This window comes from Pseudophryne corroboree, chromosome 6, assembly GCF_028390025.1.
Source record: "Pseudophryne corroboree isolate aPseCor3 chromosome 6, aPseCor3.hap2, whole genome shotgun sequence".
Taxonomy (NCBI): Eukaryota; Metazoa; Chordata; class Amphibia; order Anura; family Myobatrachidae; genus Pseudophryne; species Pseudophryne corroboree.
The window spans coordinates 747,789,116-747,806,740 of NC_086449.1; the positions used below are offsets into that span (position 1 = coordinate 747,789,116).

The 17,625-nt window shown below is 42.3% G+C and overlaps 2 pseudogenes; both read left to right on the forward strand.

The window, feature by feature from the left end:
* The first annotated feature begins 1,050 nt into the window (after positions 1 to 1,050).
* Positions 1,051 to 1,169, forward strand: LOC134937845 (5S ribosomal RNA; annotated as a pseudogene).
* A 6,399-nt stretch (positions 1,170 to 7,568) lies between these two features.
* Positions 7,569 to 7,687, forward strand: LOC134937544 (5S ribosomal RNA; annotated as a pseudogene).
* The last annotated feature ends 9,938 nt before the right edge of the window (positions 7,688 to 17,625 follow it).

Genomic DNA, 17,625 nt, shown 5'->3' on the forward strand with positions numbered 1-17,625 from the left:
AAAGATTAGGATAAATGGGTTTAATAATTTTTTTTTTTGTTATATATGAAATATAATAAAAGAATTAATTAAATTTTTGAAAAAGGAAAATAAATAGTTAATGTCACAGGAAATGAAACTGCATGAACCTAAAGAAAAGGGGACATGAATAATATTAATAAGATGAAATGAAAATGCAGCCGAGGCATGATATATATAGAAAGTTGTAGAATTTTTTGGGAAAATATTGTTTTGCCATAATAGGGTAAAAGCAATAGATATGAGAAAAAACCTGTAAGAGCAAAGGCGTGTTATTGAGTAGGGTGACGGGGAAGTGAGATAGGGGAAAATAGAGGGAGGGAAGTGGGGTTGATTAGGTGGGGCTGTGTAAGAAAAATGATTACAGGGAGTAGCACATTGGATAATGGGGATGTAAGGAGATGTTGACTGGATGCGAAAGGGGGGAGGCAGGGGGAGTGAGTAGTGAGAATTAAAGTGAGCGTGGGAAAAGTGACATCAGGTATTGTTGAAGCTGGAGATGGTTTTATCAGCATTTTTTCTCCAGTATAACTGGACTTCCTATTACCTGCCCTAATTTCTTTCCTTATGTTAGTGTGTACTTTATTTTATTAGTACTTGATTACTCTAGATATTCAGACACCTCTCAATGATTATGAGGCAGTCTAATTGACTTTTTTTGTCTGTTAAAAAAGAAAAGAAAAATGTCCTAGGTACATTAGCAATTTGACCTAATTTCACTAGCCCATCATACCTTTGGGGTTTCATTATACCTATGACCTCCCCTTTTTCTTTCTTTTCTTTTCAATTGGTGAGCCTAACCTACCTCTCTCATCCATTGTCCGCTATAATTCTATAAGACAGTGGACAGCAGAAGGTGGGGTCCCCTCCCTATTCTTTAACTACCTCATCTATTTCTCAGTACCCTCTCATCCAGATGCGAGACCACTCTCTGCAATGCTTGTAGCAACAGAGAATCTGCGCTATTAACTGGACAGCAGAAGTACCCTTATTGCTCCTCCATTACACCCCCTCATTTGTGTCAATCATTTCAATTACTGCCATATTCCAGCGGAAACGCCCAACCTCATCCGATCTTGGAAGCTAAGCGTTGGTAAGCCTGATTAGTACCCTATTGGGTGACCATTTGGGAATATCAGGTGCAGTAAAAAAGGAACCTTCGATTACAAACAGTAGAAGTGTTAGAGCAATTTCTGAACTTCCTATACCCACATTTGCGTTACTTATTCATATCCCCTACTTTATATAGAATTGTATTCAACTCTATGACACTCTCTCAGGCAAGTTAATTTTGGTCATGAATACCATCTAGATATTACAAAAAAATTTCCTTTTGTTTCTTTTCTTTTTTTTCTTTTTTCTTTCCAACATACTTTTTTCCTCTAGGATCTTATTTATAGCAAACAAAATTCCTACCAGGGGATAAACTTCTGTTAATTGACTTTTTTCAATTATTAATTATACTCCTTTTTATGCCTGTTAATCCTGGTTTTATTAGATCATTAATTCTGTACCTACCCTTAATTATCACCACTGAGATTATATGTGTATGATCTTGTTTGGTACTCCTCATCTCCGAGATCAGCTAAGGCATATTAATTGCTCTTAATTTATATTTTTTCACCACAGGTGCCCCTAACTCTTTATCAGTGTAACCTGATTTTCGTTAGTGACTTTGCTAACTAACGATATATGATTACTTCTTCTCCCTGTGTGGAATTATTTTTCCAATTCACTGGTATACCATATACAATCTAAATTTTGTATGTGTATTCTATTTATTATGTTTATTACTATATGCATATTTTGTGTATCTTGAACACTTTCTGGTATCAAATTTTCTCTTTATTTTATACTTTATTGTATTAAAAGTTAAGTCTTAATAAATTCATTGTAAATTTCAAAGTGTGCCCCAACACAGAGTCTTTCTTTGTTCTTTCCCCTGTACGACTATTACTGACTCTGGGAGCACCACCAACCACCAATAATTTTGAGATACCCTTATTAAGGATCATTTAGCTCCTCGGTATTGTTGGTTTCTTGAACAGTTTTCTACAATCTTTGTACAAATCTATGTTCATTATTTTAATAACTTTCCTGTGCGGATCCAAACCAAATCCTTCTGTTAACCTTGTAACCATTGCTGATTAAATCTTCAGTTTCAGGCTCCAGCACGGATAAACATCAATTCTGTATCCTAATTTTTGACGTTTCTCGTTATCTAATTTCTTTTTGATACTTCTAATTTGTTCTTTAAACACACTTGCTATATAACAAATGACAATCTTACATGCAATTTAAAATTCAGGACTTTAGGAATAACCTGCCAACACTTATCACAAGATGGCAACTTTCAGCTTAAGAAATGAACTGACCAGCAGACATACTATGCCTGAAAATCTTGATGATATATTCGCCAATATTTCGGAAACATCATCCAGCAATAAAGGGTGGGAATCTGATCTGCATAAATTGAGATCCTGTCTCCAAAAAAGACTACGGTCATCTTGGGATATCAAAACTCTGGAAAGCTATAACAAGAATAAAATCACCCCACGGGGTTTGAGACCCAAAATATTCCCTACTTTTCAACTGATTACTGAAAGTCTGACCACAGAATGGGAAGGAATACTTTTAAAATGCTCACAAGACCTTATGGCGGTACTACTCAAACATAACCATCTGGTACTCAATGAGTGTGAGAAAGAAATAGAGGAACTCACCAAAAATCTGGAGGCATGGGAAAAAAATGCCAGATTTCAGGAAATTTTTGAAAAAATAAAAAAGGATTTAGAACCATATGAACAAAGAATTACTGATCGTAAAAAACACAAGTTTATTCGTGATATGAAAGATTTTAAGACCGGCAACATCTTTCACTGGAAGAACACCAACACACGCAGGGAATATTCCAAATTTCAGGACAGATTTTCCTCATCTGAAGCAGAATCACCTGGTGGCGAAGACCCCCCAGATCCTGGCGATAGGGAAGTTGATCTTTATAACTTCCGAGACGATCTCAACACCAATACATCAGCCCATTTTTTAGGGGCTGGCAGGGGTGGAGGAAGACCAAAATTTCGTCAAAGAGGAAGACGAGGAGGGGGAGCAAAAAATCAGCGAGATCCAACAGAATGGCAACAACCGGGACCACCGAGATATCCCATCAGAGCCAACCGGAGGAAATAACTGACCAGCTCACAGTGATTAATTTATCCAACAGATCTCTGACTGATGATCACATCAAGATATTCACGAAGGGACTCTCCTTCTCACCCTCCCAACATCTAAATCGCTTCGCATGGGAAAAAGATCTAAAACTCTTAGGGCGCAAATTACTTTAAAAATTTTTTTTGCATCACGAACCTCGCCTCCAGCATCTCTGGACCCAGATGATATCTCTCTGTCTCAATCATTGACGGCTGAAGAGTTAGAAGCTCTACATACTCTGGAAGAACTGCAAAATTCCAACCCAAGATCCCACAGCTAAGCAGTCAAGACCAGCAGTTAAGAACAAATCGATTTTTTTCCCACCTGAACATCTCTCAGCCGAAATCAAGATCTTCCAAGAACTTGTCTCTAGAGATTTAGACAAAATATACCTACAATCAAGGAAGAACCCCATTTCTGGTGACAATCTAAATCCAATAGAGCGTCAAACCCTCCGAGAGATACAATCCTGGTCGGACATAGTAATTAAACCCTCTGACAAAGGGGGTAATATAGTACTATGGCCGAAGGCAATGTACACCACCCCGAGGCCATGAGACAGGTGATACACAATGCTACAAACGCATACTCTTTGACCCCACTGACAACTTTAGGATTGCCCTAAACAGGATTCTGGATCGTGCTTACTCATGGGCACTCTTACCAAGGAAGAAAAGACATATCTCACGACTGACAAACCCAAAACTCCCACCCTGTACTTACTGCCTAAAAATACACAAAAACATCAATGTCCCACCAGGACGCCCCATTGTATCTGGACAAGGGGGATTACTTGAAAAACCCAGTGTCTTTTTGGACTTACACCTGCGGCAACATGTGCTCAATCTTCCCTCATATCTGAGGGATACCACTGATGTACTCCAAAAATTGCATGACATCAAATTGGACACCAATCATCTTTTGGTTACCCTTGATGTTGAATCTCTGTACACTAGTATCAACCATCAGGCCGGCATACGAGCAGTACAATACTTCCTTGATATGGCTGACGACAGTGAATTCCATAACTTTCTGATTGAACTTTTGGAATTCGTTCTAACCGCAACTATTTTACATTTAATGACCACTTTTACCTTCAGACTCGGGGCACAGCGATGGGTGCCGCCTGTGCCCCCACCTACGCCAACCTGTATCTAGGTTGGTGGGAAAGAGAAATCGTCATGCATCCTGATAATGACAAATTTACTTGACCACATAGTAGCTTGGTGGAGCTACATTGACGATATTATCCTGATTTGGGAAGGTGATGAGAAATTACTACTATCTTTCATTCAGGAATTAAACTGTAATAACATCAACCTCAAACTCAAGCATCATATCAGTACCAATCAAGTATCTTTTCTGGACCTCAATATATACAAAGCCTCAGATGGCCTTATACAAACCGAACTGTATCGCAAAACGACAGCTACCACAGTCTCCTCCATCAAACTAGCTCACATTTTCCGCCCACCATCACAAACATCCCCAAAGGGGAATTTCTGCGCCTCAAAAGGAATTGTTCAGATCTTAACACCTTCAGACTGAAAAGTGACAAACTTACCTCAAGATTATTAGAACGAGGTTATAGCCATCGCTCTATTAAAAGAGCAAAATGGCATACGAATCAAATACCCAGAGATACGCTGATCTTCCCATAAAAGAAAACCAGGAATCTATCAGAACAAGACAATACTTTGAGATTCGTAGGAACTTTCTGTAAGGAGTGGAAGTTGATTAAAGAATCCATTGATAGACATTGGCCAATTCTACACCTGGATGAAGATCTCTCTAAAACTTACGGACAGAAAGTTTCCATGAGCTGGAGACGGTCCAGCAATCTCAAGGACAGGCTCACCAGTAGCCACTTCATCAAGAATCCTAAGAAAAAACACAACTCTTAAAGGCTCTTTCCTTGTGGAAACTGTAAAGCATGTTCACACATGACTAAAAATGTCTACCATACGGGATCGTTATGACAATTTACTCAGCAATTGAACAATTTATCAACTGCAATGCCATTGGAGTTGTGTATTGCATCCACTGCAGCTGCGACATGAAATATGTGGGTATTACTACTAGAGCCCTTAAACAACGTATTTTAGAACATGTTGGATCTGTAAGGAATGCCTCGGCTGATCTTCAAAAAATAAAAAATTGACCTCTGTCACACGCCCATTTTCACTACCACCATGGGAGCAACCCGAATGATTTGAAAGCTTTTGGATTAGAGAAAATCAGTTTGGGCATACGTGGTGGTGATCTCATGAAAGAACTACTTCGACATGAATCAGAATGGACTTTCAAACTGGACTGCTTAGCACCGAAAGGCATGAATGAATATATCAATTATGCAGCTTTTCTTTAATCCCTCTAATACCTCACTCACTAACCTACACACTTAGGCTCACTCACCATCTCCAGCTTCAACAATACCTGATGTCACTTTTCCCACGCTCACTTTAATTCTCACTACTCACTCCCCCTGCCTCCCCCCTTTCGCATCCAGTCAACATCTCCTTACATCCCCATTATCCAATGTGCTACTCCTGTAATCATTTTTCTTACACAGCCCCCACCTAATCAACCCCACTTCCCTCCCTCTATTTTCCCCTATCTCACTTCCCCGTCACCCCTACTCAATAACACGCCTTTGCTCTTACAGTTTTTTTCTCATATCTATTGCTTTTACCCTATTATGGCAAAACAATATTTTCCCAAAAAATTCTACAACTTTCTATATATATCATGCCTCGGCTGCATTTTCATTTCATCTTATTAATATTATTCATGTCCCCTTTTCTTTAGGTTCATGCAGTTTTATTTCCTGTGACATTAACTATTTCTTTTCCTTTTTCAAAAATGTAATTAATTATTTTATTATATTTCATATATAACAAAAAAATAAATAAAAATCTTTTAATAACTGTATGGAATTTTTTTCCCCACCTCCACCAATTAATTGTTCTTCCCCTCCCTCCCCCCCCCCCCCCCTCCCCCCCCTGCTATGCTTTCCGGCATCTTAAAACTTAATACTAAAACTTTTACTTTATCATTTTGATTTTAAATTATTAAAGCTCAAAGGATCCATTTATATGTAGGCATATGGATATCGGATGACCCTTTAACCCGTTTGAACGCATCGCATCATTGCCACCCTGTTTTGACTGAAATCACCTTGCGTTTCTGTGTATTCAACCACGGTTACCTAGCAACCCATGTAACACGACGAAGCAACTTCCGCCCAAGACGTCACCTTGACCTGACGCGACTTCCGACACAGTCGTGAACACGAGACTTCCGGCAACAAGACAGGACTTCCGGTCAGACGCGATCGTGTGACCGCTAATGAGAACTATCTGCATGTTTTCAATGCTGGCTATCCCCAAGTGACTTCACATGCCATTTGCAAGTGTATGCTTTGGTTTTAATAGCTATTTACTGGCACAGTCCCTCTCATGCGGTAAATGACGTCATCGAAGGTTTCCGGTCTCTGACCAATCCGATTTCGGTGTGACGCCAAGCCCCCTCAGACACCTCCCACTTTCCTTATTTTTCTTACTATATAAACGGCAGTATTTCCTAAGGCCCTGACACAGTGAACAAGCCACCCTGGTGAAACGGTCCGTCTGTGCATAGTGATGCTGAACTCTCCTTAGTTCAGATCACCTTTTGGTATCCCCTGGTATTGTATGTGCCCATTAGGGACATTCTATTATTGTGTTATTTAACCTGATATAGCTAGAATTTTGCTTTACTCTGTTTGCCAAATTTTTGATCCCAAAACCCCCCTTCTTTTTTTCTGCTTTAAAAAAATGGTTTTATCAGCATTTTTTCTCCAGCATAACTGGACTTCCTATTACCTGCCCTAAATTCTTTCCTTATGTTAGTCTGTACTTTATTTTATTAGTACTTGATTACTCTAGATATTCAGACACCTCTCAATGATTATGAGGCAGTCTAATTGACTTTTTTTGTCTGTTAAAAAAAGAAAAGAAAAATGTCCTAGGTACATTAGCAATTTGACCTAATTTCACTAGCCCATCATACCTTTGGGGTTTCATTATACCTATGACCTCCCCTTTTTCTTTTCAATTGGTGAGCCTAACCTACCTCTCTCATCCATTGTCCGCTATAATTCTATAAGACAGTGGACAGCAGAAGGTGGGGTCCCCTCCCTATTCTTTAACTACCTCATCTATTTCTCAGTACCCTCTCATCCAGATATGAGACCACTCTCTGCAATGCTTGTAGCAACAGAGAATCTGCGCTATTAACTGGACAGCAGAAGTACCCTTATTGCTCCTCCATTACACCCCCTCATTTGTGTCAATCGTTTCAATTACTGCCATTTTCCAGCGGAAACGCCCAACCTCATCCGATCTTGGAAGCTAAGCGTTGGTAAGCCTGATTAGTACCCTATTTGGTGACCATTTGGGAATATCAGATGCAGTAAAAAAGGAACCTTCGATTACAAACAGTAGAAGTGTTAGAGCAATTTCTGAACTTCCTATACCCACATTTGCGTTACTTATTCATATCCCCTACTTTATATAGAATTGTATTCAACTCTATGACACTCTCTCAGGCAAGTTAATTTTGGTAATGAATACCATCTAGATATTACAAAAAAATTTCCTTTTTTTCTTTTTTCTTTCCAACATACTTTTTTCCTCTAGGATCTTAGTTATAGCAAACAAAGTTCCTACCAGGGGATAAACTTCTGTTAATTGACTTTTTCAATTATTAATTATACTCCTTTTTATGCCTGTTATCCTGGTTTTATTAGATCATTAATTCTGTACCTACCCTTAATTATCACCACTGAGATTATATGTGTATGGTCTTGTTTGGTACTCCTCATCTCTGAGATCAGCTAAGGCATATTAATTGCTCTTAATTTATATTTTTTCACCACAGGTGCCCCTAACTCTTTATCAGTGTAACCTGATTTTTGTTAGTGACTTTGCTAACTAACGATATATGATTACTTCTTCTCCCTGTGTGGAATTCTTTTTCCAATTCACTGGTATACCATATACAATCTAAATTTTGTATGTGTATTCTATTTATTATGTTTATTACTATATGCATATTTTGTGTATCTTGAACACTTTCTGGTATCAAATTTTCTCTTTATTTTATACTTTATTGTATTAAAAGTTAAGTCTTAATAAATTCATTGTAAATTTCAAAGTGTGCCCCAACACAGAGTCTTTCTTTGTTCTTTCCCCTGTACGACTATTACTGACTCTGGGAGCACCACCAACCACCAATAATTTTGAGATACCCTTATTAAGGATCATTTAGCTCGGTATTGTTGGTTTCTTGAACAGTTTTCTACAATCTTTGTACAAATCTATGTTCATTATTTTAATAACTTTCCTGTGCGGATCCAAACCAAATCCTTCTGTTAACCTTGTACCCATTATAAATACGCCAGTGTATACAGATATGTCCTCCTTCATCATTGCTGCAGTCACATTAAACAGCTCTCCACTGCGCCTTGTTGTTAGCGTGTTTACTAAAGCCAAGCATCTTCTTTTTTTTTTTTTTTAACCGTTTATTAAAGGATTTATTAAAGGATTTTAGCAAAAGACAAAAGACAATAAACGATTGGAGGGAGGAAGGGAAGACAGAAGGCAAAAGAGGGAAAAGGTGGTGGTGGGGGGAGTGCAGAAATACACACAATTGCAGCAAAATATCGAGAAAAGTGACGCCATTAAGTAACATCTATCAAGATATTAGCAGCTAGAAGTGACATGTCAGATAGTTGAAAAAACTTTAAAAACAGAAAAAAACAATAAATGTAGTCCATATCTAGTGAGATAGAATCCAACCAGGGCTACACAAGGCTTTTCAACTCCGTAACCAAATGTCAAGGGAGGGGGGCTTTATAATGAGCTAACCAAGGGGATCAGGTCTCGGCGAAAGATATTGCATTGTTGTCTACAATACTGGAGAGGAATTCCATATGGTAAGTGTCCCAGACTGCCGCAGTTACAGCTATTATAGAGGGTATCGTCTGGGATTTCCAATGAAGCGCAATTTTAGATTTCAACGCATTTGTGATGTGCCAAATGAGTTTTGAGATGATTTCGCTATCCCTGGAATACTTCGAGGAAGGAGAAAGAAAGAAGGGGAAAAAGACATGTCTACCGCTGTAATTCATGAGATAAGCCCACGGATAGCTTTCCACATTGGAATTAGCCTGGGAAAATCCCATAACATATGGAGCAAGGTGGCTTTCTGCCCACATCTTCTCTAGCACAGATCTGATGTGGAAGGGAAGATTTGATTTAGGCGCGTCGGGACTGAATAACAGCGAAAATATAATTGAAGTCAGTTTTCTCTATGGCTAATGGAAGTGGCCGATGAGACTAGATTCTGCCTAATTTGTTCCCAAATGTCTTGACCCAGTTGTTCTCCTAAGTCACTTTCCCACATCTTCTTGTGAGGAGTTAGTGTAAGCAAATTAAGAAAGAAGAGAAAAGGCCTTAGTAAGCCTGTCCGAGAGCGATAAAGTAAATGCAATGGAGGGGATAGCGGACCAACGCGAAGGTCTTTGGAAGTATGGTATCTAAAGAAGGGTGGAGACAGAGTAAGTGTGAACTATATCAGATTCTAGCTGAAGCCATTTTAGGAAGATCAATCATAATGCCATATGTACTGCTTGGGAGAGATGAGCTGCATAAAAATATAATTTAATATGTGTAACTCCTAATCCACCCTCTTTGGTTGCATTATAAAGAGTTTTCAGTCTCACACGAGGCCTTTTGCCCGACCATAAGAAGCGCAAGAATTGCTTCTGTAAGCTTAAAAATATCTGCGAGGGTATCGTGACAGGGAGGGCCTGGAAGAGAACGGACAGTATTCATTTTCAAGGCGTTAGCATGACCCGATCATTATTTAAATTGACCTGACCATGTGAATCTTCGGAGATAGAATGAATTAAACCAGGGTAATTACACATATATAGTTGGGAATATCATCTGGTTAAATATATGCCTAAATATTTCATACGGAGTCTTTCAAATAATTTTAAATAGGTTTGGAAGAGAGAGGAGAGGATTAGAAAGATTTAGTAAGATATAATCAGCATAGAGCGATATTTTATACTCCGAGGTGCCCACAGTGATCCCCGATATGTCAGGGCAGCTACAGATCCTGGAGGCCAAGGGTTATATCATTAACCACTTAACTGACAATTTTTTCCCCAAAAAAACTGCTCAGAAATTGTCTGGGTTTTTTATGAGTGAATTAGGTGAAGAACGTGAATTTAACCTTATCCAAAATGATTTTAGTTAAAAAAAAAAAATATATATATATATATATTTTTTTTTTAAAACTATTTTTCTCAAACATTGGAACATCTGTCAGGAAGATATGTAACATCGGAACATTGGTAACATCCCGATGTTACTTTTTACACCCAAGACAGCTACCAGGTACACAGGGGGGAGGGCTGGTGGGGTTGGTTTACCACTTTCCCAGTGGCTGCTATTGTCTGCAGCCCCTGGGTGGGGGAATCCTGCCGTGCTGACCGATCAGCAGTGATCAGCTGCACGGCAACACTGGGGTAAGGGTGCAGGGAGGCAGAGGGGCCTTCCGGTCCCTCTGACAGCAGCAGCGGAGGGAGGTTTCTCTTCCCTTTCGCTGCTAACACTGTTTATCTGACTGGTTGCATCCTGTGCGACAAGGTCAGATAAAGCACTAGCTGGTATGGTCGCATCTGATGCGACCATGCCAGGCAAGTGGTTAAAGCAAAAATCAAAGGCGACAAGGGGCAATCCTGTCTCGTATAATTTTTAATTGAAAAAGGGTGAGAGACTGAGTCTGGGACTCAGGGTCGACAACAAAAAGGTCGACAAACCTTAGGTCGACGCCAATTGGTTGACACACCTTAGGTCGACATGGACAAAAGGTCGACATGGACAAAAGGTCGACAGGAACAAGGTCGACATGGAAAAAGGTCGACATGAGTTTTTTATGTTTTTTTGGTGTCGTTTTCTTCGTAGAGTGACCGGGAACCCCAATTAGTGCACCGCGTCCCCTCGCATGGCTCGCTTCGCTCGCCATGCTTCGGGCATGGTGCCTTCGCTCCGCTACCGCTTCGCTCGGCACAGATTACCGTTCCAATCGTAGTCCACGTGGATCGTTAAGTATGAAAAGGTTCAAAAAAAGAAAAAAAATCGTGGAAAACTCATGTCGGCCTTTTCCCATGTCGACCTTGTTCATGTCGACCTTTTGTCCATGTCGACCTTTTGTCCATGCCGACCTAAGGTGTGTCGACCAATTGGCGTCGACCTAAGGTGTATCAACCTTTTTGTTGTCGACCTGGAGTCCGGATATCGAGAGACTATACCATTCACCAATACACAAGCTGATGGCGAGTCATAGAATGACTATCCCTGTGAGGAAACAGTCCGAAAGGCCGAATCGCCGCAGGATGCGATCCAAAGCCACGAGACTCTATTGAACGATTTTTCTAAATCCATCACCAGAGAAGGAGTATTAGTGGACCAATATGTATAGTATCTATTACCCGTCTAACATTATCCATTTATCAAAGGCTTGTCTGCCAGGGATAAATCCACCTGATCTGGGTGGACCAGGGAGGACATTACCCCAGCTAGCTGATTTGCCAGTATCTTTTCGAACAGAGTTTAAGAGCGATATATGACAATAGCTACCACATGCCGTGGGGTAATGGCCAGGTTTAGGTATAATAACTGTTTGCTCTAGTAGTGGCACTATCGAAATGTGTGCCTGTTATCAATGCATTAAACAGTACTTTCATGACGGGAGTCATTACTTGACAACATCTCTTATACTATAGGGCTGGAAGGCCATCTGGGCCGGGGGCTGACGTATTTTTTAGTGTCTTAATCATTAAATCGATCTCCTCAGCAGTTATTTCTGCATTAAGTGACTGGATTTGTGAATCAGAGAGGACGGCGAGGGAACAATTAGAAAGAAGGAGGCCCTAGGGCTGGACCAGGTTAGGAGGTGGGGTCTTATTTGAGAAAGACCCTTGAAACAGGGCCACGCCCACCATATTAATTCCAAATTTGCACAGGAAGACTAATAGAGGGGATGAATTTTATTATAACTGTTATTGCCTTGCTAGTCTGTGATGTGCTTTTACCTGTTGTGACAGCCTACTGTTACATGGTTGTTATATCCACACCAAATGATTTAGCACAACATCAGAACTCTTTAGGGGTACATTTACTAAGATTCGTATTTTCCAGAATCATGTCCAAGTTCAATCACGAATGACATCGACAGTGTAAAATTGCAACTTTTTGAATTGATTACGATGGATTTACTAAGCTGTCGTATTCGGGGTTTTTCTTTTGTTCCGATGTCGATGTCATTCGTGGTTTTTTACCTATTTTTACGGCAGTGATTAGCAAAACACTGCCGACTTTTTTTACAATCAATCTCGGCCGGATCTGTGTGATCCGTGCTGGGGTTTTTTGTTTTTTTTTAATTAAATTAAACACTGTAAAATCATTAAAAAAAATGCGTGGGGTCCCCCCTCCTAAGCATAACCAGCCTCGGGCTCTTTGAGCCGATCCTGGTTGCAAAAATATGGGGGAAAAAATGACAGGGGTTCCCCCATATTTAAGCAACCAGCATCGGGCTCTGCGCCTGGTCCTGGTTCCAAAAATACGGGGGACAAAAAGAGTAGGGGTCCCCCGTATTTTTAAAACCAGCACCGGGCTCCACTAGCTGGACAGATAATGCCACAGCCGGGGGTCACTTTGATATAGTGCCCTGCGGCCGTGGCATCAAAAATCCAACTAGTCACTCCTGGCCGGGGTACCCTGGGGGAGTGGGGACCCCTTCAATCAAGGGGTCCCCCCCCCCAGCCACCCAAGGGCCAGGAGTGAAGCCCGAGGCTGTCCCCCCCCATCCAATGGGCTGCGGATGGGGAGGCTGATAGCCTTTGTTGTAAAAGAAAAGATATTGTTTTTAGTAGCAGTACTACAAGGCCCAGCAAGCCTCCCCCGCATGCTGGTACTTGGAGAACCACAAGTACCAGCATGCGACGGAAAAACGGGCCCGCTGGTACCTGTAGTACTACTACTAAAAAAATACCCAAAAAAAGACAAGACACACACACCGTGAAAGTATAATTTTATTACATACATACACACATACATACATACTTACCTTAAGTTCCCACGCAGGTCGGTCCTCTTCTCCAGTAGAATCCAAGGGGTACCTGTTGAAGAAATTATACTCACGAGATCCAGGGGTCCAGGCTCCTCGGGAAATCCAGGGGTAATCCACGTACTTGCATAAAATAAGAAAACGGAAAGCCGAGCCACGAACTGAAAGGGGCCCCATGTTTTCACATGGGACTCCTTTCCACGAATGCCAGAAACCCACTCTGACTGATGTCTAAGTGGGTTTCTTCAGCCAATCAGGGAGTGCCACGTTGTAGCACTCTCCTGATCGGCTGTGAGCTCCTGTCCTCACTGACAGGCAGCACACGGCAGAGTTACAATGTAGCGCCTATGCGCTACATTGTAACCAATGATGGGAACTTTCTGCCCTGCGGTTGACCTAAAGTGACGTCACCGCTGAGCAGAAAGTTCCCATCATTGGTTACAATGTAGCGCATAGGCGCTACATTGTAACACTGCCGTGTGCTGCCTGTCAGTGAGGACAGGAGCTCACAGCCGATCAGGAGAGTGCTACAACGTGGCACTCCCTGATTGGCTGAAGAAACCCACTTAGACATCAGTCAGAGTGGGTTTCTGGCATTCGTGGAAAGGAGTCCCATGTGAAAACATGGGGCCCCTTTCAGTTCGTGGCCGGGACACCGTTTTGTTTTTTTTGTCAAGTACGTGGATTACCCCTGGATTTCCCGAGGAGCCTGGACCCCTGGATCTCGTGAGTATAATTTCTTCAACAGGTACCCCTTGGATTCTACTGGAGAAGAGGACCGACCTGCGTGGGAACTTAAGGTAAGTATGTATGTATGTATGTGTGTATGTATGTAATAAAATTATACTTTCACGGTGTGTGTGTCTTGTCTTTTTTGGGGTATTTTTTTAGTAGTAGTACTACAGGTACCAGCGGGCCCGTTTTTCCGCCGCATGCTGGTACTTGTGGTTCTCCAAGTACCAGCATGCGGGGGAGGCTTGCTGGGCCTTGTAGTACTGCTACTAAAAACAATATCTTTTCTTTTACAACAAAGGCTATCAGCCTCCCCATCCGCAGCCCATTGGATGGGGGGGGACAGCCTCGGGCTTCACCCCTGGCCCTTGGGTGGCTGGGGGGGGGGGACCCCTTGATTGAAGGGGTCCCCACTCCCCCAGGGTACCCCGGCCAGGGGTGACTAGTTGGATTTTTGATGCCACGGCCGCAGGGCACTATATCAAAGTGACCCCCGGCTGTGGCATTATCTGTCCAGCTAGTGGAGCCCGGTGCTGGTTTTAAAAATACGGGGGACCCCTACTCTTTTTGTCCCCCGTATTTTTGGAACCAGGACCAGGCGCAGAGCCCGATGCTGGTTGCTTAAATATGGGGGAACCCCTGTCAATTTTTTCCCCATATTTCTGCAACCAGGATCGGCTCAAAGAGCCCGAGGCTGGTTATGCTTAGGAGGGGGGACCCCGCGCAATTTTTTTAAATAAAATAACAACTTTCCCACCCCTTCCCACTGATATACATGCACGGATCTCATGGATCCCTGCATGCCTATCCAATCACGGAAAAAAAAAGTAGGTCTGTTTTTTTTTAGCACTTTTTTACGAGTTGTAATTTTTCACGGCAGTGTTTGTTCTTTTTTTGCTTTGCACTTCTTAGTAAATGACCGAGATTCATACTTAAACAGCCGCGTTTTGACCGATGGTGTATTCATTCGTAATTTTTTACCTGAACTTGCAAAAAATTACGAATGCCCTCATCACTGCCGTGATTAGTGCTTAGTAAATTACCGAGATGACACTTTGATGAAAAAACGGCATCTCGGTCAAAATCGGGAGCTTAGTAAATTTACCCCTTTAGAGTTGCTTTTTCCTCCTTTCAGGCTTTTTTCCACACAGAGACTTTTGACAACGTCTTTATATTATCCAGACAGAGGTGTTTATTTTTTATTATCATATGAAAATGCTTTGGATATACAATGGTACCCCATTTAATTGTAAAGCACAACGGAATTTGATGCGCTATATAAAAAACTGTTAATAATAATAATAATGTACTAAAATTGTGTAATATGTAAGGGTAATGCAAATAAAAACCTCTGCCTAGATGATGTAGTGGACTTGGTGAAAAAAGAGTAAACTTACTAATTAGCGCTTTTCAAAGGCACCACATCTTTAGCCACTGGACTTACTATATAATAGTACATGCATATCACGTTTTGTTGTGTATTTAAATGTACTGACTCTTTTTTAATCCAATGGCCAAAACCTCCAAAGATGCACTGGTTTTGAAAAGCGCTGCTTATTAAATTTACACCATAGACCAGCGTTTTTCAACCGCTGTGCCGCGGCACACTGGTGTGCCGCGAGCGGTTCTGAGGTGTGCCGCCAGAGATGCCGCCAGAGATGCCCGCTGCATAACCCTGCCGCTGCCTCACTTTAATTCATAATGTCGGGCTCGGGCGGCGCTAGGCTCTTCCGGGTAGTCCAGACGCAGCCTGGCCTGTGACCTGTATGGAGCAGCAGCGTGACTCATGGGTTACACACGCACGCTACGTCGACCGCCCGCCCAGTACTCCTCCATGTCACCTGCCCGCCGAGCGCTGCTCCACGTCACCTGCCCGCCCAGCGCTGCTCCTGTGTCCTCGCTCCTCTCCGCTGGCTGCACCGCTGAAGGAGGGAGACCGTACACAGCTCCTGCCTCCTCCACAGCTACAGATCAACCAACCTACTCAAGCACAGTAAGTTCCTGTACATTTGTATTTATTGTTACTGCCAATATGTTCTGCAATTACCTTTGGGTCAGTGTGTTCTGCATTTACCGTGGGGGCCAATTTGTTCTGCAATTATCATGGGGACCAATGTATGCTGCAATTACCGTGGAGGTCAATGTATGCTACAATTACCGTGGGGGCCAATGTGCTGCAATTACCATGGGGGTCAATATTTGCTGCAATCAGTTTCAGGGCCAATGTGTGCTGCAATTACTGTGGGGGTCAATGTTTTTAAATTGCTGAGGGGGCCAATATGTGTTTTGTTTATCTGGAGGCCAATGTGTGTTTCCCCAAACCCGCCCCCACCCCCCCTTGGTGGTCGTGGGGAACTGATGGTGTGCCTTGGCATTTTAAAAATTCGGTTTGGTGTGCCGTGAGTTGAAAAAGGTTGAAAATCACTGCCATAGACTGAGGTATGAAAGATGAAGAGGGTAATTTAGGAAAGGTTGTATAAGCTTCAAACTACAGTATGTATACATATATTGTAACTTGTGGACAAGGTATCTTTTTTCTCTTCTTATTGGCAGTAGTTACTGTAGAACACCTGTAATGCACAATTTTGCCTGATGCAATGACACAATGACAATGATACATACTTTGTGAAATCCACATTATAAAGCATGTTTCGGTTTATGGAGTGGAACTGAAAGCTAGGGTCATAACTAGGGGTGGGTCCAAGGTTGGACTGGCCCACAGGGGTACAGGTGAAACCCCTGTTGAGCCCTGTTGCCTGGGGGCTCACCCTCTCTAGGGATAAGGGACCAATTCAGACTTGATCGCAACAGAAAACTTTTTCTCTAATGTGCAGAGCAGGGGCGTCATTCAGACCAGATCGAACGCTAGGATTTTTCGCTGCGCTGCGATCAGGTCAGAACTGCGCATGCGTATGCACCGCAATGCGCAGGCGCATCGTACGGGTACAAGGAGGATCGTTGCTGGGTAATGGATTGTACGAAGAATCCAATCGCACAGCCGATCGCAAGGAGATTAACAGGAAGACGGCGTTTGTGGGTGTCAACTGACCGTTTTCTGGGAGTGTTTGTAAAAACGCAGGTGTGTCCAAGCGTTTGCAGGGCGGGTGTCTGACGTCAATTCCGGGACCAGACAGGCTGATGTGATCACAAGTCCTGGGCAACTCAGAAACTGCACAAAACTTTTTTTGTACCACCCGGCTGCACATGCGATCGCACACTTGCAAAGCAAAAATACACTCCCCTATGGGCGGCAACTATCTGCTCGCAGCGCTGCAAAAAAACCTTAGCGAGCGATCGAGTCTGAATTAGGCCCCAAGTGCAGTGCAGGTAGGACAGATGGGTGGCACTCCATATCCCGGCTGTCAGGATCCCAGCGCTCAGCATACCGGTGCCGGGATACCGACAACTATTTTCCCTCTTGTGGTGCCCACGACACCCCTGGAGGGAGAATAAATAGTGTGGCGTGGGTAGCGCGCCATAGAG